Source organism: Caloenas nicobarica, chromosome 1 (genome assembly GCF_036013445.1).
Source record: "Caloenas nicobarica isolate bCalNic1 chromosome 1, bCalNic1.hap1, whole genome shotgun sequence".
NCBI lineage: Eukaryota > Metazoa > Chordata > Aves > Columbiformes > Columbidae > Caloenas > Caloenas nicobarica.
The window spans coordinates 170,408,423-170,429,946 of NC_088245.1; the positions used below are offsets into that span (position 1 = coordinate 170,408,423).

Consider the following 21,524-nt stretch of genomic DNA (forward strand, 5'->3'; position numbering starts at 1 on the left):
AAACAAGAGTTCTCTTCTTGCCTTTACAAAATAGTTGTCCTTTGATATAAATTGGCCAATAGATTGTTACAATGGTGAGAAAGTTAGTACATTTTAAATATCAACTTCTCCTTCCCTTTTATTCTGAGTAAATTATATTCTTCTGAATAATTGTTTTCAAAACTGTGAGTAGTTTGGAAAGAATGTTGGCAGAAATAATCTGCTACATGAGTTTTAATGTTCAGTACATGAAGAATCAAGCTGAAGGATTTTTCTTTTTTTTTTTTTTTCTGTTGTTAAGTGCAATGAAAACAAGGCTGGGCTTCACAACAGAAAGACTTCAAAATAATTTGGGTAATATTAGAAGGAGAAGAGTCAGAACAGAATTATTATAATTATCTGGATGTAATCATGGAGTCCCAGATCAGTTCCTGAAGTTCCAGATCCTGCCACAGTGCCGTAGGAGCAGACCATGAAGAACCCAATAATTTCAAGTGTGGGCTGCTCTGGATCCTCATGTAGGCTATTAGCCTTGAGAAAACTAAAGTCAATTAATGTCTAAGTAAACAATTTGAATTCTGCTCAATAAAAGGAGAAGCCAAATTGGTGACAGCTATTTTCAAACACTTGTTTCCTCAGAGCTGGGTGAGACTTTCCATCACAGGCCCTATTTAACAAAAAAGCTAGGCTACATCAAAAGCAAGGCTCCTACGTCTACATTTGTCTCTCAAGACACCCCTAATGTAATTCATCTCACTCTAATGTAGATGACTAAAGTAGGTCAGAGCATTGGGCTCTAGAAGTTACTATTCCTTTTCACTGTCTTGAAAGGGAGCCTAAGATGACAAGTCAGATGTAGGCTTCTACACTGTAAACACCTAGACATGTCAGATGAACTCCATGTAATGGCAGGATTTCAAATGAAATTTTTACTCTTGCAGAAAGCAATGCCTTCTTGCCAAATTAAAATGAAAAGGAAACAAGCACAGAGGTGTTTTTTTTTCCCTCGGTGTCTGGCCAAAATTCAAGTGACAAAGCTCATTCTGCAGCCTCAGCAGTACTGCATCTATATTATATCAAAATTCGTCTCATTGCCAAGCAAATTATGTGTCCTACAACGCACTGGAGAAACAACTTCCCGACTGCACTGTGGCCACATACACAAAAAGTGTGATAAGGAAACTATAATCTGGCCATATTGGAGTCTGACCCACAGTGAAATTTCAAGTTGAGAGGAAGGAGAGAAACCAAAAAATCATTGTGCTTTCCTAGCAGCTCTGTCCCTTTCATTCACAGGTACAAACAAAATATTGCTTTTATTTTTAAAATTAATATGTCAAATCTTTCTGGATTTGAACCCTCTGTATAAAAAAAAAAAGCAAGACTTAAATTTTTGAGTTTACCTGTCTTACTTTTAGTTAACTGTATTCAACTGTTCAGATCCCTGAGCTGCAGAGAAACCAGTATAAATGGGGTTTGACATCTTCTATGGACCTGTGAGCAGAACTTCCACGGTATTGTGCCTAAATCACAGTCTTTGAATGCTTTATCTTTTCTTAATTTTGATTTTGAAATATGCAATTCAGCTCCAGAATGTTTGAAACTTCTAAACTCATATTGCTAAACTCATTTTAGGTCGAAGCAGAAAGCTCCAAGTTAGCAAGCTCTTCTGTAGCTTAATTATATGGCCAAGCTGGGTGTGTGAACATAGCCACAGCACACTGGAGAATAAATTGCTGGGTTTGGTTTTTCTTGATTTACAAGTTGCCATAAGAGGTGCATGTTCCCAGGGAGTGGTGAAAAGTAGGGGTGTGTTAAACAGGTTTAAGAACATTTTAAAGAGACACTGTCAGGTTTGAGACACAGTATATCTGGTGCGCTTCCTCCTTCCTTCCAAATAACATTTTCTGTTTCTGTGGTTACGAACAGCTGAGCTGCACCCTGCCTCTCTATTTAAGTGATACCACAAAATCCAGTGTAGCAGTTATGTGTCACACTGGTTGCTCTCTCTCTTGTTTTTAGTCTATCAGTCAGGAAATGAATCTTCCAGAACTGCTGTTCTTTCCACTCCTCGGAGAGCAGAATTCCCATGCCATCGAGTTCAGCCAGTAAAATCTTGTGGTTTTCTGTGAAAATAGCTGTGGTGAGGACAAGCAACACTTGGATCAAACTATTTCTCCACTCAGAATGATACAAAAGTTTTTTGCTAGTGTTGCTGGGGCCACCACTTTGACTTCTGAAATACCCCAATCCAAACTTTGGGTTGCAAGTTCCCAGGAACCTTGGCAAAAGTCACATGATTTTGAACCAGAGTTTTCTTGTTTCTCAGAAGTTTTGTATGGAGAATGAACAAAATTTTAACTCTTTTTTACATGTAGCATTGGCTTTGAGCTTTGGAGAACTACTGGGTGTTTTCTCCTTCTGGATATCCTACTGTAACTAAGGATAATTCCAACTGAAAACGAGAGCAATCTTTCTTAAACATTTTTCACAAGAAATGACTGAAACATCCATTTCAATCCCTTACTTAATGTAGAAGAATAGAATTAACAGAGCACAACATATGTACAAACTTCAGCCTGACATTATTGCAAATAACACTGAAATCTTTGTTTGGACGGATTCAACCTCATTCTTCAGGGAATATCTTAAAATCACTTTTTTCCCCCAGCTGGTAAATATGTTAAATTTTGGATCTCTCTCATGGCACTATACTATAGCACTTACAGTGCTATGCGATGTTCTGTATAATAGAAACAGTCAACATCAAAAGATCTAGTATTTAATTACTTGAGAAAATATATCTTTTAAATTCCCTCTTCCAAAGGTAATATACACAAAAAACATTGCTAGCCAGATCAAAACTTAGTTCATGAAAAGAGCAGAGTGGGAACACGACTTGCAAGTGCCACTGTTTGGAAGAAGCAGAGCAGATGGAGACTCAAATTTGGAAGTAGGTAGCAAAGTAACTGAAGAGGAGATGAAATAAAAACAAGGAAGGAAGATATCAAAGAGAAAATGGAAGAAAGCAGAAAAGGATCTGGAAGGTGAAGGATTAGTCTGATCCCATATACTGACAGTGCAAATCCTACAGGGCTGTGCTTGTGAAGGTTTTAGAGAACTGTATGCTTGTCTATGAAGATTAATGTTTCCAACTGCTTTTTACACAATGATAGAAGTGTTTATATAAAAAACAGAGCAACTCTTTCCCCAGATATCCTACACTTAGAAAAACTGCAATCAACTGAAGAGAGACAGGATGAGCAGTGATGTTGCATGAGAACTATGTCATGAACAATGCATGGCATGTCAGCTATTCCTTCCACATGGCTTGTGATTGGGACAGATTAACATCTGAATTATGCTGCAGAAAGAGCAAATAAAGACAAACACAAGGATGGTCGCTCAGCTGCAAACGGGAGAACCAAGAGATCTGAAGACAATGCCACAAACAGGCAACCCCCAGAGGTTCATGCAGAAGGGCAGGTTCAGTTATAGCCTCTTAATAGAATTTTTCTCAGGGTTTTGTGAGGCCAGCCTCCTAAACAGTCAAAGGTACAACTACAGGGACTACTCGTTCAGGAAATGCCACAGATATTGTAATGAATCACTATCTCTGTCGTTTATCTAACTGTACGGTGCAGTGATCCAGTAAATGGGTATTGACAATAGGTTTTGCAGTGAACAGCAAGGGTGCGGTTTCGTGATCAGTTTAAACTGATCTATTACCACATTCCCACCAAAAGGAACAGTTGTGCCTTCCCCGGCCTGCCCTTGGCTGTGGTCTCCAACTAGTCCCTTAGATTGCTTTGGTGAGACCAGCAAACATCGCAAGCAAAATTCACTGTAAGTCTCACAATCAAAAGAGCATAAGTAAAGCATATAGGAAAAAGAAAATAGCTACAGGCTAGGGCAAGACCCCCTCCATAGTATTGAGTCGTTTACGCAAGTCAGGAAACCAGCTGTTAAAGTTAGCATCTCAGCAATTACCAAAACAAAAGGACAGTTCACACTTCAAAATCAGTATTTTAACCTCTCTGTAAATTCAGTCATATTGTTACTATCTATTTCCTTTCCCTAGAATAATTTCACTGTCCTAACAGCCACAATTTTTTTAATACAGGAGAAGTCTCCCACAGGTTTTCAGTTGAAAGTACTTGCCAACACTTAGCAGAAACCATCTAGGGCCTTTCAGAGTATGTCTTAAGTTTCCGTAAGTACTACATTAGCTTTCCTCTCATCTACAAATCACACCTTGCTCAAATTCTCTACACATACACATATGGTGCGAACTATTAAAAGCATAACTGAGTAATATGGGTAATTTTCCCATCATTACTCATTCATCTTCTTTTCCATTTGGAAGAACTTTCTCTGATCTCAATATTTGTTTTCATATTAGTGGTCTTTGATATCTGTCAGGCACTGCTGGAAAGGGTAAAACTTGAAGATGTGATTTGAGTGACAGGAATCATTTTCATTTTAGGTATAAAGGAAGTCATCTGACCTCCAAAGTAGTGAATAACTCTAAAGAAAAAAAGACATACTTTCTCAAGTTTCTCTATCACTGCCCTTGAAGACAGACTGTACTGGTTTTGGCTGGGATAGAGTTTTCTTCATTGTAGCTCATACAGTGCTGTGTTTTGTGACCTGAGCAGCATTGATAATGTTTTAGCTGTTGCCAAACAGTGTTTACACAGCATCAAGGCCTTTTTTGCCTCTCACGCCACCGCACCAGAGAGTAGGCTGGAGCACACAAGAAGTTGGGAGGGGACGCAGCTGGGATGGGTGACCAAAACTGACCAAAGGTATATCCCATACTATGTGGCATCACGTTTAGCAATAAAAGCTGGGGGAAAGGAGGAAGAGGGGGACATCTGGAGTTACGGTAATTGTCTTCCCAAGTAACCATGATGCATGATAGCGCACAGCTTTCCTGGAGATGGCTGAACACCTGCTTGCTGATGGGATATAGTGAATTAATTCCTTGTTTTCCTTTGGTTGTACATGCAAAGCAAAGCTTTGCTTTTCCTATTAAACTCTCATCTTGACCCACGAGTTTTCTCACTTTTACCCCACTTTTACCCTTCAGATTTTCTTCCCCATTCCACCACGTCGGGACTGAGTAAATCCTGTGTGGTGTTTAGCTGTACACTGGGGTTAACCTACAACACAAACTTTAATTAAATAGGATCATTTCATAGAATCACATAATCACAAAATCGTTGAGGTTTGAGGGAACCTCTTACAATCATGTAGTTCAATGCCCCTGCTCAAGGACAATCAGCTAGAGTATGCTGCCCAGGACAGCACTCAGCTGGGCTTCGAATATCTGCAAGGATGGAAACTCCACAACCTCTCTGGATAATCTGTTTCAGTGTCTGACCAGCCCTGCAGTAAAGAAGTGTTTTATTGTGTTCAGATGGAATTTAATTATTTTTAATTTGTGTCCATTGCCTTTTGTCCTGTCAGTGGGCACTACTGGGAAAAATCTGACTGCCTCTTTTTTATTCCTTCCCCTGATGAGATCTCCCTAAGCCTTCTCCTCTCCAGGCTGAACAGTCCTATCTTTCTCAGCCTCTCCTGATATGAAACGCACCCCAGTCACTTAAACATCTTTGTGGCCCTGCACTGGACTCGCTCCAGTAAGTCCATACCCTTCTTGTACTGGGTAGTCCAGAATTGTACACAGTACTCCAGATGTGGCCTCACCAGTGCTGAAGAGAAGGATCACCTCCCTCAACCACCTAGCAAAGCTCTTACAAACGTAGCCCAGGAGGCTACTGGCCTTTCTTGCCCTGAAGGGTACATTGCTTGTTCATGGTCATCTTGTTGTCCACCTCCTGGACAATCGCCAGTCCAATGACATTCTAAGCAAAGGAACTTTCCAGTCAGTGGCGCCCCAGCATATACTGGCGCCTGGGGTTATTTTTCCACAGATGTAAGACTTTGCCTTTACCATCATTGAAATTGATAAGATTCCTCTATGCTCTGTTCTCCAGCTTGTAAAGATCCCTCTGAATGGTGGCAGTACCAGCCAGCACATCAGTCAGTCCTCCCAGTTTGTATTTTCTGTGAACCCCCCGAAGGTGCACTGTGCTCCTTTGTCCAAGTCGTTAATGAAGATGGTGAACAGTATTTGACCCAGTATTAAGCCCTGGAATACACCGCTACTGACTTCATTAGGTTAGATTCAACCATCTAAAGCACAGACCTTCCTGTGTTGAGTGACAAGTTCTCTTCTCCCTAAGCTGTATGCACACTATATAAATTGTTACTTCCCTATGGGGGAGACCAAGCCAGAATTAATAACTTTGAAAAGCAGTCCACATTTTCTCTCTGCAATTATGTACATCTTCTCTTCATGGGACAGTGCAAACCTATTTCTTTCCTCTTTTTCTCCGGTCCTTGCCACATCCCGTCTCTGACAACCGTGGTAGGTGGAAAAGATTAAGGGTTTCCTTGAACTCTTTATTTCATAACTAACAAGAAGGAAGGATGTAATCAGCCGTGCATTGGCAACTTTATAATTGTAAAGTCAAAGAAATGTAAACTATCTCCACTTGTGCCTTCTAATTAATGCATTGTAATTACTCAAATGTACTGATTTATTTTCATTCTGTTGCAACAGAAGTGACTATTAAGAAGTTTGCAAAAAGAAAGAATAGTACAAGCCCCCAAACTGAAATTCGTATACAGGAGGCTGTTTAAATGTAAATATAAATGAGTATTAGAAGCAAAGAAGATTAACGTAATAAAGAGGCATATTTTAGTGGGATGCTTCCACTGACTCAAATAGTATTTAATCACTTGCAGTTTTGTGTAAGTTCTAAAGTTGTTGCTGTATGATGAACATCCAAGCTAATTTGAATACACAGACACAGTATCTCATAAGCGGTAGTACTATGGCAGATAAAATACATAACAGCTTTGATTTACTTAACAAGGTACAGAATATGTATACAGGCAAATATATGACCACATATTGGAAGCAGACATCATAGATAGTGTACAGATGAGGGAAACTTTAACCACTACTTCATATATTTTAATTGCACAGTAAATTTCATGTTTGTAAAAAATAAATATTAGTTTACTGAGCTTAAATATGGTCATGTACAAAATTAATGTTCTGGACGACAAGCTTTCTCTGTAGTTGTCGTGAGCAGTGTGCCACACAAACAGCAGGAGTCCCCACTCTGGCCCCCGGGGTTGCTCATGCAAAGTCTCTGAATACAAGGTGGCCACGTGTCCCTTGTATTACCTTCTTCTCAATTTATGTTTAATGGAGTGGTCCTCAGTCAATACTTTGAAGGAATGATGGTGGACACCCATCTGTTTCTGGTTCCAGATGGATAGAGCTCAGAATAAGGCACCTTCAAACCAGATGACATCTGCTGCCCTTGGTATTTTTCTATTGACAACTCCTAGGTGACTCCACAAAGGGAAAGGGAATTTCAGGTGGCTCCATATTGAAGGGCTTCTGACTCCATGCATCGTTTAAGGCAGGCAGAGACAGCCTGACTCAGAGCTTTGCACGCCAGTGTAAGTGGCAGGTACCTCACTGCATCCTCTGGCTATGTCTGACCTTCCTAGAACTGCTCTAATGTCCTCATTGAGAGTCAGCACTAAGCCTAAGGACAGATGCAAATTCTGAAACCTTAACAAAACAGCACCAAACACAAGGGATTAGATTACTCCCCTGCGACAGACACAAGGAAGTATCTGCTTACTTCTATCAGTAGGTAGGGATTTTCAGTACACGTGCTGAGACGTGTCCAGGTATGAGCTGTTATCGGTCTTGGGGTGGGATCTGTCCCTGCTGTTGCCTCTCTCAGCCCCATGCAGTGATCCAAGTCACAGCAGCTTTTACATCTTTTACACTGAATCTTCAAGGAAGGGTCAGACTTGAGAGCTTCTGCTATATTTCAGGATGACTCAGTAGAAAGAAAAATCTGTGAAGGGTTGATTCATTATTTCTGGCACCACAAGATGAATCTTCAGGAAGCTGCTTAAGCTGTATGAACAGATTTATTATCTTCATGCTAGAGCGAGAGCAGTGCCTTTACTTCCGACTGCACATCCTTGCACCTTCCTCTGAAGCATCTGGCTCTGGGCCTGGTTGGTGTGTAGGTCTAATCTAGTGTGTCTATGCATCTATAATGGAAAACATTAAAAGAACTGCCCTTCTTTCTACCAGCCTTTGCAATAGAGTGATCCAAAATATGATATTGCTGTTGAAAAGCTATAAATATGATATTGCTGTTGAAAAGCTATAAATATCAAAGTCAGGTTCCCCCACACTTTGAACTCTAATAATCGATTTAATTGATTTAATTTTGCACACTCTGTCTCAAAAAAACCCCAAACCAAACCAGATATACTCATCCAGTTGCTCTTTAGCCCAAAGACCACAGGACAAGATAATATACACAAATCTGAAGAGCATACATGGTGCTAATTTAATTTAATCACTATCTATTAAGTATTTACATAAATACAGTCCTACAAGGATTTTTTTTTTTTTTTGCCAAGAGCAGTTCCTTGAAAGATGATAGGGCATGAAATACTACACATATTATTACAAATAATTACTTAGAGTGAACGTACCAATTTTCAAATTTTAATTATATTGGGTGATCTTGCGGCTTCCCATACTTACAAAAAAATAATTTATTCTTCTTGCACTAATTTATAGTTGCTTTTAGATACTGGCAGTACTTTTTTTCTCCTGTAATAAAGTTCTGCCTTCCATCCCCTTGGAAGAGCACTGTCTCAGTCCCACTCTGCCTGAAGCAATATAAAGACTCAGACAGTCTCCATCTGAAGGGACAACTGCAGAGAATAAAACAGCCTCTCACCTCACCATGATCTGAGACAAGAGCAGCTGTTCCCAAATGGATGCGACTTACCCACAGACCCCCACATATAGACCCTGCCCTCTTCAGGGGCTGCTTGCTGGAATGCAGAGCTACAGCCACAGCAATCCCTTCCCTAGTTTACATCTCCTGCCAGACGATTTTAGGACTCAAACCAAAGCACACCTCTGCTTCGACGCAGGAAGCTCTCTTTCAGGAACAAGACTTTCAGGTAACAACAGATAATGTAATAAAATAGCGTTGTTCACTTCCTCCCCCACTCCATATTCTCCATTAAAAGCACTATTCAATTAAGATTATTTCAAAAATAAAGAAAATTTGACTGTAAATAACACTTGATTTTACTATTCAAGCAAGAAGATAATAGAAACTGGTCTAGACTTGAGACATTCTGTAGCTCAGAGTTCACGGTAATGTTCACAGTGGTAAAAATAAATCAGTATTTTAACAAGACAGTTCTGTTAGAAAACTGCTGACCTATAGAGTCCTATGCACTTAGTCTTCTGAAAGGTTAAACAAATTGTTCTGTAAAATGAAATTTAAATCCAAAGCTGTAAGTCTAAAAAACCTCAGCCTGCCTCTTTCCTCTATAGAAAAATATACATTCCATAGGCAGACCATTGTATTGGGAGTTGTCTAGTTGGGTATGCCTCTGTGTGGGCATCTACGTGGTTTGGAGTGAGCAACTTGGTGTCTACCTCACATCTAAACTGGGTGAGTATCCACAGGTGATACTCCCTTGACAAAGACATGAAAAGAGTTTAGTGCAATACATGTTTTCAGGGGTTGTCTAACCCAGCAGTCAATGCTGGGCACTTAAAAGAGAGAGTTGCTGCAGATGCTTTATTACAAAATAAATGTGACCACAACTGGTGTAGTAGCAGAAGAAATAATTTATATTTTGCATGTGCTTAAAGAGAAAGCACAAATAAAAGCAGGAGCTGAAGCCTTTCTCCTGAAGAAAATGTCCAAACTACAAATTCTGAAGATGGGAGGTCCCTTCTCCCTACACATCAGATGCTCAGAGAAGTAACCATTCTCTGTCTTTTAGATGGTGCCTGTGGTGCAACTGAGAGTCATTTAGCTATTTTGCGCTAGTTTCAAGAACAGGTAAATAAACAGAATTGCTGTATCCAGATTTTGCTACAATAATGCATGAATAAAAACCATAGGTATCAAAGTTATTGCCATACTTGTGTTGTATGAAGCGCTGTTTGTGATTAGCAATACCAATGTTTTTTTTGGTTGGTTGGTTGGCTTTTTTTACTTTTTGTAAGCATGTATAACACGAAGTATAAAAGCAATTCATTTTCTCTTGGAACATGAAAGAGGTTTAAAATATCACTTGTACTGGCTATATATACTTGTACCTGTCTATAAGCCTTCTGCTACATTTCACAAGGTAGATCCATAAGTTGTGTCCTCTAGCTATGCTCTACTCAGCCTCCTGAAAAAAAAAAAAAAAGTCATAGCTCAGCACAAAATCTTTCCTTTTTTCTCCCTGCAGCACAATTGAGTTGAATCCTCCAGTTCTGGTCCTAAAATGTTATGGTTGTTATAACATGTGAAAGGCACTTTATAACTTGAGATATATGGGGAAAGACTGTCCAGACAAGTGCACCTCAAAACTTCAAAGTGGTTCAGCTGTGCCTTTCTAGGCTTCATCCTGAGCACACACTTGCCTCCGAGAGTATTGATGCCTCTCAATTACTACGGTGTGGCCCTTTTTGTTCGTATGCGTTCATTGTCTTCACTTAAAAACAGAAATCACACAAAAATTACATCCACAAGAGGCATTCTAACATTTAAACTAAATAACTCTTACTCTTCTTTCTGAACAGATCATGCAACAAAGACCATATTAGATACCTGACAGCCATGAGCCTTGAGGCTTGTGCAAAAACCTTTTAATAAAAGAAATATATAATCTTACTATATCGACTTGCTTATTTGCAATGCAGATTCTCTGAAAACTGAGATCAATCCCGATTTGCAGTTATTGGTTCTAGAACATACTTACAATTTATTGCAATTTGTAGTTTGAGCACTAGGTGGAAATAGAGCAATGAAAATAGGACGCGTTACCAAATCTTCAGCACAACAAATGGAATTGCTTTCTCCAACACACAACTGAAACCCCAGAAAGGAGAAATTGCTGCTTAAATCCACTTCTTTTTCTTGGAGACCTCTATAATTTTCATTTCTTGCACACAAGAATAGGAGAAAATATTCTCCCTAGCCTTCTTAAACTTGATTTTTAAATTTTCTTTCCTTACTGATACGCTTTAAGTTTTTGGATATATGTATTCAGAGTGCTCAGACACATTTCTGTTCATTGTTATTCAAGTATTTCAGTGGAAATTAGTACCTGGATTAGACATGTAGCAATTTTTCCTCTATTGCTATTGCAGTTCTGCAAAACTTTAGGTTGAACGTATACTTAGACTGAGCTGGTTTTGCCTGCTCCCATTTGCTTGTCATAGATTCTAAACAAATAAAATAGTGAAAATAGACGTTAATGCTTTCTTTTCACTCACGGCATGCTTATGCAACAAGAAAAGGACAGCTAGAAAAGTCAACCTAATTTTCCTCCTTTGTATAACTCAGGTCTAGGAACCTCTTTATTATGATTCTAAATATTTACAGCTCAAAAAAGAGAACTGAAATTATATTTAGCTTTGGATGATAGCCATCTTTTAGATATCGTGTTTTTTGTGGAAAACTTGGCTCCAGAAAAATCCATATGCAGAGTGCAACTGCAACCAAAGCCCACAGAAATGAAGAGGAATGATGTAGCACTTCATTGGAAACCACAAGGCAGAACTGAGTTGCACGACAGCAATGCTGGCCCTAGCATGTGTGGTCAGGATGGGACATCCAGTCATTCTCATCCTGCTTCCAAGAAACGATCAGTCATGGTGTAAGATTTGAAAGGACACAGTCATGATTTCTGTAGCCTCACAAGAGTGTGACCCAGTCATCCCTCACCCCTTTCAGTACTGTCTGCAGTGTTTGAAAGGTCTGGGTTAAGAAGCTGGTATAGTAGCAAGGGGCATCTCTAGTTTTATTTAGAGTTCATGACATGCTGTTTTATTTTTGATTGATACCTTGCTTGTATCCAGAATGAATACATACAAACCATGAGGATTCCTGAAATATTTTCATTTCTTCCAAATCCTTCTAAACTTTTTAATTAAAACATTGGTGATCACCAATAACTTGTTCTATTTCATTCTGCATGTTTACCCAAATTCTGCCTCTTTGCCCACCTTTGAGGACAATGAGAGGACAGATACTAGTATCACGGGCCAGTTTTACACACTGAAGCAGATTTCAACTGCCTGAGGTGACTTAGCTGGCTCAGATGCCAGAGCCGGTACTCATAATGGCAGAATGCAAGACAAAACCTTAACTGAATGTGAAACCGGTTGAAGCTTGGGCAGTAACTATTGTTCCCAATCCAAGTAAATATAACCTTCTATATACTGGGTATCTCAATTTGATATGTGAGATTAAATTATTTCGAGTTCATTTTCTAAACTCTCTATGAACAAATGTTAAGCTAAACTCAAAGAGCAAATACCAGGAAGGTGTATAAGACCTACTGTCTACATTCCTGAAGAAAGTTTGTGTGTCGTGAATGCAGAAAAGCTTAGATAGGGGAAGATATGAATGCAACTATAAAGTAAAAACTTCTGTTTTGGAAGGGTTTTGAGGAATTCAGGGCCAGTTGCCATTTAATTAAACCTTCCAGTGGGATACTGTACGCTTCCTGAAAGCTCTTTGAAAAGTTGAAAAAAATATATAAATTCTGTAGAATAAGTAGTGTCTAATTTAGTACTTTGTCCTCTCCCTCACAAGATGGTCATCCCAAGCCTTATCTGTAAGGTCATCTTTTAGAGGAGAAGGCACACGTTAAATAACATGGAAAACATCCTGCAGTACAATAAAACAGTGTCAGTCATCCTGCACTTACAATCGAAAGATAGTGAACTCTTAAAAAAAATATAGCAATTGTTACATGCAGAATGGCAACACATCTTTAAGAAACCAGGTTCTTGTGTACATCCAGTATCGTCTCTGCTTGAAACAGTGTCAGAAGATACTTTCATTCTTTGATTTGTCCTATTATTCCAATTCTACTCAGTATGCAGGAACTGGATTTAATATCAACATGACTTTTCAGTACAGTCTAGCTACATGACTAAACAGTTTCCTGATGCCAACTCAAAGAACTCACATATTAGTACTGAAATGAGAAGAAAAAAACTTTTTAGGACAATTAGACCCCAGATTACACAAGGCAGTAGCGCAGGGGAAATGCTACTTGTAAATTAAGCAGAGGCTATGTAGAAAACACAAAGTCAAACAAAAATGTTCTTCTTTATTTTAATTTCAAATTAATCCCCATTTCCAACTTCCACAGGCAAGTTTATGGCTATATCATGGACTTACCAATTTTGGCACTGAAGAGTGTAGCTCTGGAGAGCTTTCCAAATGCAAAAACTTCCACTGCTTATAAAGTCACTGATTTATTGACCCCTAATGTGCCTTCGGTTACTACTTCCTACATCTAAAACCCCTTTTCCACCTATTCAGGTTTCAGGTTAAAGAAGACTGAAAGTTTGTCTGTGGTGTTATCTACTCTGGCTGGCTGGCAGCTGCTGTTGGTGACTGAAAGTGTTACTAGGAGTGGTTTTGGCTCGGAATAGGATAGTTGTGAGTCAACATGTGGGATAAATCTAGGCATGCCCAGCTTTCCTCCTGCTCTGTAAACAAAGTGATCTGACACAGAAATCTGAATTTGATGATCTTTAGATGCAATAAATATATTTGCCTTTCTGACATACAAAAACTGTCTTCATACTGAGTCAAACAGGCATGTGACGCAGGTTATTTTTTGAGGCACTCTAAATTGCAATGACCCCCTTGACTGGAAGGTCAAGCATGAGTGATAAGCATCAAGAGTGAGATCCTAAAGCCAAGAGCAAAATCCCATCCGTCTCAACAGAATAATGGCATTGGCCCAAGACATTGCAGACCACTTTGAAGGAGGCTCCCCACAGAGCCTATTGTCTTCCTCTTCATCTTACTCTTGTGACCACTTCTTTGCATCTTCTCCTATCTTTGTTTACAGCCAGTTTCCTCTACCAGAAAACCCCTCATACAAATTTCCATGTCATGTTTCCACTGTTTCTTCAAACAGGTCACCTTTATATTTTATTTTCTTTTGGTCAAGTTAATTTCCAGCTGATAGCATAATCTGAAATCTCTACACATTATTTTTTTCCACGTGAATAGCTGTGTTGAAGCAAGAGTCATTCAGCTAAGTTCTTTAGAGCATGTCTTCATGTTACACATAACGGGGATAGTAATTGGCTTTCCTGAGTTAATATCACACATTACAAGTCTTGGCACTGTAGAATATCTTCTGCAGACAGGTTGGATTTTAAGCAAGTGACCAGCAGGATTCTATATTCATTCACTGAAGGTACTAATTGACACTTCAAAAATGGAATTATGTATATGAAATCTCGAACTGTGTTTTGGCAACACAGGACGTCAGAAATTTGTGTTTCAAATGTATAGAAATAAGATGGTCATAGACAGGAAAAGACATATGCAGCCATTTGTTTTTGCAGACACTACCTAGTCCTGCTATCTCCAATAAACAGATATAAACATAGTTTTCAAAATGTTAAGAAAATGCAAGGAGAAATGAAGACATGGAATTAAAGAAATAAGGCTGACTCCAGTGAAGTCAGGATTTCTCCATGAGTGGTTACTTTTATCACCTGCTTATCCACTAATGGATCTGTGGGGTTTTTTCCCTATAATATTGTAAAATCACAGTCATGAAAGAGAACATTTTTATCGTTACTCTGACATCCTGTAAATGCCATTAACAACCTTTAAAGGCCATTGAACTGCTCTGAATTTTGTTTATATTAGAAGGGGTTTTTTTCAGATAAAGCAGATTATATTATAATTTATCAGACAATGCAGTATACATTCTCCTTTATCACAGGTAATAAAAAACTAGATCTTTGCAGCAATGCTGTATCTGTAATACAGTTATTTGCAGAATGTGTATACAGGGCATAACAACATTTTCTCAGTACTCAAATTAGGCCATCAAACTGGCAGGCCATGGAAGAATTCTCAAATGGTCCTCATATCATTTTCCATCATTCTTTAGCACTGAAAAATTTATTTGCCATTGAATCTTTGAGTAAACAGCTATAAAGTAATCTCTCCATCAGTTGTCAAAAAGTTTGACAGCCCTTGATTAAAACATAAACACCTTAGATGAAAAGCTGCTGCTTATAAGATACTTTTAGAAGTGCAAGCCTTATCTAAAGCCAAAAGTAATTTATCTGTGTAGTTTGCTTAGCGTTTGGATGCTGGTCCTCATATTCTTAAATAAAAGGTACTGAAAGTAATTCATTATGAGCTATGTATACACAGATGTACACAGGCATGAACATAATAACTACTCGTGTTTAATTCAGTCTCCACATCAAATATCTCTTAGGTTGTTTAAATAGACTGATGGACTGAATTATATTATTGTAAGTGAGTCTCGGATAGCATAAAATATAGCTATATTATACAACCAAATAAACCAGTATCTGCCAATACTCAGTGGACAGTACTGAAAATATAACTTATACATTAATATATTAGGTTGACACAATATTTTCCTATCAAACTAGTTCATAACCTACAATATCTTAGAATGTTTAGCCTATTTGATCATAAAATCATACATAATTATTAAGCAGCAGTTTTAACAGCATTTTAATAAGACAACATTGTCCATCTGATGTCTGTTAGTGATTACTGTAATTCTACAAAAACGTACACTTTCTGCGAGTCTGTGATTCTTGGACAGTAATTCAGGACACGTTAATTTTATAATGTTAGTCCTCCGTCACCCCATCGAAACCTTTGATTCAGTGTTCGCCTTGCAAAATGGCAGAAGTTCAAGAACATACCAAGGAGTGGAGAGCTTAAAGCACACACAATCACTAACAAGTATCATCATGCACTCTGAATAATTGCTACTAAAAAGAGCCAACAGCCATCAAGCAGCATTTTAATCTTAATTCGGAATAACTACAGTGTATTAATACCTCCTTTTGCAGTTTCTAACTGGAGATACTTCAAAATATTTTCCTTTCCAGCTGGAATGAAGGGAACTATTGAATAACTTAACAACTGGTGTTTCCTCAAACTACTGAGGAAACCACAACACGCTTTCAGTTACAAGTGGGCACAACTTCTCTTTCATTGTATAAAACGACAACCTAAACACAAGTTGGATTTTAACTGCTAACACATTTTCTTATAGCTAGGTTTTAAATAGAAGCCTATTTGGCACGTGAAAAATGAAATCTTGTATTCCTATGTACAGTATACAGAAAAACGTGACTTGTATCTTAAAAATACTTTCATTTCATAATGTTTTGTATTAATCTACTGAACTGTGACTTCTATGACTGTAAAGAAGACTAAACTCAAATTATAGGCATGCATGCTATATATAAATTTAAATAGATTGCTTTTGATCTTGACTAAAAATCACAAAATAAAGTAGTCCAATACAATGCAGTATGGACACATGTTACTTTACTATGTTAATAGAAAAAATGGAAAATTTGACTTCAGGACAGGGGGATTGTTTCTTTCATAGAAGGTAGCTCAGCAATAAATGCCTGCATCCCTTATTCAGAATTGAAATGACACATTCTAAACCATTCCAAACCAAAAAGGGAAGTGCCAGTCTTAAAGATGGCAAGAAATTATTGTAACATCTGCTGTGAACAAAGCCAGCCCCAGTAGCTAAAACAGAAGGGAATATAACATAATTACTTCCAGTGTTCTCAGGGGCCTTGCTCGTATTCATAACCATGAGAATTAAAGCTATGCATTACTCTTCTCATTAACTAAGCTGTTTCTTTCCACAGGTGTGATGTAAGAAGAAATAAAATGATGGAGGCATAAACTGTGCTCAGGAGGACCGTCACCAGGTCACTTAGCTCCATCGTGCAGAGCGGCTATTTGTGAAAGCTGCTTTTTCACAAAGTAGCAGGGAGAAATGTCTCGTACCTTGCTTTGCTAGTGGAGAGCACACAGGCAAGCAGACAAAGAAGTCAGCTGGTCACTTCAGCTTTGCAGAACTGGTGATCTCACCCTCCCCTCCCACTATTATGGAGTAAAGAGCTGCTACGATTTGACTGATTGGTTTTATTTCATTGCCGACTCTCCTGACATATGAGAGAAGTTAACGCCCATTTCTTGGCCGCTTAAGTTAATTTGGACACAAGCCAGCTGATGATGACAGTGCTTGGGATTTTCTTCTCCCTATAGAAAAAAGAAAACAGCGCTGGACAGTTACATCAGAGCTTTTTAGTAAGGCATTAATAAATCATATGAAGATTACTGATATTGACAATTACTCACAAGCAATACTTTAGATCTCAAGTTCCTGAAAAGAATCAGGTCTTGAAAAATACGTATTTCAAAGATTTGTTATGGATTGAGAATGTTTGCCTTGTCTGTTTTGTTTGATGGTATGAAATTAATTAATCACTCATAGAAATACTATGAAAAAGTTATTGCTTGATTCAGTGTTATGTTTGTGTAAAAGTAGAACTAGTAAGAATAGAATCTGCTTCATTTTGAGAATTGTTGCTTATGAAGAGAATGCCCTGGTTTATTCATTGCTCGTTTAATAACGGAGTCTAAATTTGCCTAGCAAGCAAAGAAAAATGTTGGTAAAAAATCCCTGTTTCTCTCTGTTGTGGAAAATAGCAACATTATTTTGATGGTTGGATTGATTATCTACAGAATGGAGAAACAAATGCTGAAGAAAACCTCCATGTACAAAAACCTATGTAGGGAATTTGTGTGAGAACAAAATTGAGGAGTATGTCTGTTGAACAAACTATTTCAGAACTGTGTCACTTGATCTACCTTGTTATTTTGCACACTGGCAAACTGCTGAAAAAACATTTTATACAGTTTGGCTCTTGTGTTTCTTCCTTGCTTTGTGGTGCTATATCCAACCCTGGATGTTCTGCCACCCTGTTTTTCTATTGCTTTAAACAAAAGCTGCTGCTTTGATCATCTGTAGCATATGCCAAGACACAAGACAGATGCTCCAATGGTGCAGTTGTGCACCCTCAGAAGAAAGCTTCTTAGTATTGGAGAAAAAATGATCTCTGCACTTGAGATTAAAGAAAGGATTTACTCTTCCTTTGTTTATTCTCCTGCTGCAGGCAAAGTACAGCTGCCTCTGAGAATGGCCACGTGCTCATAATCAGGAGGGGAGATGTGTGATTAAAGCACGTGATTGGGAAGGAGAAGATACAGATTTTTATTCTGATTTCCAAACATCACTTGGGCAAGTCCCCTAACTGTGAGATGCATTACTTCCACTCTTTAGTGGAGCTGAGGATGGTAAATCTCCTTTCATGAATGAATGTAACTAGAAGCTTTAGAAACAAAATGTAAATCCATATTTGATTATTTGCTGTTTTCATGGGATGTTCTCAACTAATATGCAGTCCTCCTTTAGAAATAAAAGGATTTCACTGCTTTATAAAGAAGAAGCTATGGGGATGGACAGGAGGAACACTATGACATACCTAAACTACTCAGGAAGCAGTGCCCATGATGGGTGTCAAGCTACTTGCTAGCAGCAGGGGAGGTGGAAAATGGACTGAAGAGTTCCCACTGTTTGCAGAACTGGGAAAATAAAGTCAATGTCACCTTTTTCCCAGCAATCAGGAAGAAAGTCCCATTAGAGCTGTTACCACAATGCAAAACATGCTTTCACCTGCCAAAGGGCAGCCTTATTCTAATATGTGCTGGCCAGAGGAACCTGTTACTATTTTGGGAGGACTTTTTATCAGTGTGGATTTGCATTTCATTTATCTATTTATTATTGATTCTCTTACCACCTTAGGATAAGGCACTGAATTGGTCTCAAAAGAGAGCTCCTCACTGCTGAATAAATAGGGATAGGCTGTGGGCTTCTGCTCAGGATCTTCCACCACCCATGTTGCTTAACTCTTCTTCTCTACATGGCTTTATATTTTTTCTACTTTCCTGTTGAACTGCATGAGTAAATAAAAAGTTTATATTACAGCTACACAGAAATTCTACAAAACAGTCTTCATGATTGACATATTCTGGGCTTCTTCTTGTTTTAAAAATTTTTGCTGTAGTAGAAATCTGCTCCATCTCCTTTCCATTCCCTAAAGAGTTTCTGACATAACCATCAGTGCTGTGTTAACAATTCAGAATGACTCAGTCATGCTCTTCTGCCAGACGAAACCAAACTGTCCCAAACCAAGCATGAACTCCAGTGTTTCAGCTAGACACTACAACTGTGTACTTCTGAAAATAAACTTTATCCTATGACCAGGCAAGTCACTTCTTAAAGATAGTCTTGAAATACTTATAGGAAAACAAAAATAGTGATTATTATTGGTCAAAGTCATTCCCCTGTAAAGTATTATCTAGGGATGATAGTTTAAATACAGTCACAGATTTATACCAGAAATAACATTTATTGATACACCCACTTTGCTAAGTTATATTTTCATACAAGTGACAAATGACTCCATCCAATGACCATGCATGCAATCTCAAAAAAAGGAACAAAATAAAAAATAAACTCATTCACTTTTTAATATGGTTTTTAATATTGTTTTGTCATCCATTCTTCTAAATCTCAGAGATATTGATGCTTAAATAAGAGTCAGTTACAGCTCATCATGTTGTTCCAGCTCTACATTTGTAGCAGTACAATGCCATTAGTCATTCCCAGAACCATAGCCATTAGAGATTGAGGTGACCTTTTAATGTCATCACGTCCTATCCTGATTCCTACTATCCATGGCAACAGACTAATGCCAAACACACAATTAGCACCGCACTGCAAAATGTAGCAAAGGAGAAGTTGATTTGCAGTTGTAAGCTAGATTTCAGAAGGCAGAGTCCTAGCCTTTTTCATCCAAATGAAAGCTATTTGCATTTCATTTGCAAGTTGTTCAGCAGTCAGGGTATTTCTAACCACTCATCTCACTTTGGTACTTAAATAAAAAATTGATTGTTTACCTTGCACAGCGGAGGGAAAATAAAAATGGTCATACCATGGAGAAACTGTTTGATCCAGCAACCTTCTAAACCAAGGGCAGCTTTTTTGTAAAGTTGGGTGGACATGGTTTATCTGCCTTCCTTAACCTCACCAAAGAGTGAAGGCCCCTGGTTTGTGGGGATAGGGGTATAGACAGGCCTGTGTCCATTTGATATAACATTGACTCCAACATGAACTACTTCTCAACGGTATCCCCTGTCTCCCTGAAGGAACCACTCTGCTCCAGATCAGACTGAAGTAACACATCTGCAATATGAGGAGCTGGAACCTGTGATAAACACAGAGGATAACCAACATTGTGGTTTAAATGCACATTCAGAAACGAGCAATTAGTTTCTATCTGGCTAGGTGTATCTAGGTACATGTATATCTGAAATGTACCCCTGAGTAAAGATATTTCAGCTTGATTTAGACCAAGTGCTATATAACAGTGTCAATGTAACTCTACATTTAGGGTAATTAGCCCTTCCTCAGAGGTAGGAATAATTAGTCTGGGCCATTACCTTGCTAATACAGATCTATTGTTTGTAGGACCTGAACTAATGTGTATACAGGGCTATTAACTGAACCATACCTGTTCATTTCAAATGCATTGTACTTCATTGAAACTCACTTGTGAATTTGCTTGGTACATTGATACATACATATTATTGCAATATGATTAAAATAATAACCAACCCTCCTTTATTTGTGGTTAATGGAATTGCTACATTGAGTTTATTTCAGACAGAAAAATTACACAGGAGTTTGAAATCCAAATGTAGTCACTACAAGATCATGTATCAGGAATTGAGATGCGTGACTCAATTTTATAGCTGGACCTCTCTCTCTAATAGGATTTAAAGGAAAATTCAGAAATAATTAATAGCCTTAAAATTATTGCAGTTTTTTAGAGTCCTTAAGCACCTCATTTCTGGTGTAAACCCACAGGCTATTGCAGACCTGTGGCAATAAAGCACTAGGTGCAAAATGCTTTAAAATGTGCTTAGATAAAGATGTGTGAAAGGGAAACTATTTTGTAATGAAGCAGATTCATTTCCCACCAACATTTCAGTAATCAAACAGAACAAGAGAGATACATTCTTGGTTTTTAATTTATTTTTATCTAGAATGATTCATATTGAAATAAAAGAGATATATTGAATTAAATAATTTCTCTTCAAAAGGACTAAAAAAAACGGTGTAAGGACTTATTTATGGAGCTGGCCCAGAGCTTTGTAAAATGCAGTGTTGGGAAACTGAGCATCTGTGGTTTTATATTTCAGGGATGAGGCAAGATTTTTCAACCTTCAAATTACAGCTTGTGCAAGCAGTACTCTGTTACTTAACTCTAACAGATTTGCAGATGTGTCCATCTCCAAGGTTATGGGCATTGCATTGCTGTCATTCAAAAGGCTGAGATTCAAAATAAATCAAAGAATGAATTAATCCCATCCTCTCATTCACTAAAAGCTTCTAAACACTACTTGGAGGGATTCTAGCAGAGATAATAATAG

At 38.2% G+C, this 21,524-nt stretch overlaps 1 protein-coding gene across 4 annotated transcripts in view; it reads right to left on the bottom strand.

Annotated features, from left to right (window-relative positions):
- SCEL (sciellin) overlaps positions 1-13,492 on the bottom strand; it is a 74,814-nt gene extending 61,322 nt beyond the window's left edge. For 2 of the 4 annotated variants that reach the window (XM_065649698.1, XM_065649659.1), the window contains exons 1-2: positions 13,314-13,492; positions 10,229-10,305 (exon numbers count right to left, since the gene is read on the bottom strand). The gene's annotated coding sequence lies outside the window, so the exon portion shown is untranslated. Of the gene's footprint in view, positions 1-10,228; positions 10,306-11,226; positions 11,301-13,313 lie in introns of those variants that run through there. The other 2 variants (XM_065649666.1, XM_065649675.1) reach the window with 2 other exon arrangements.
- Positions 13,493-21,524: the final 8,032 nt, after the last annotated feature.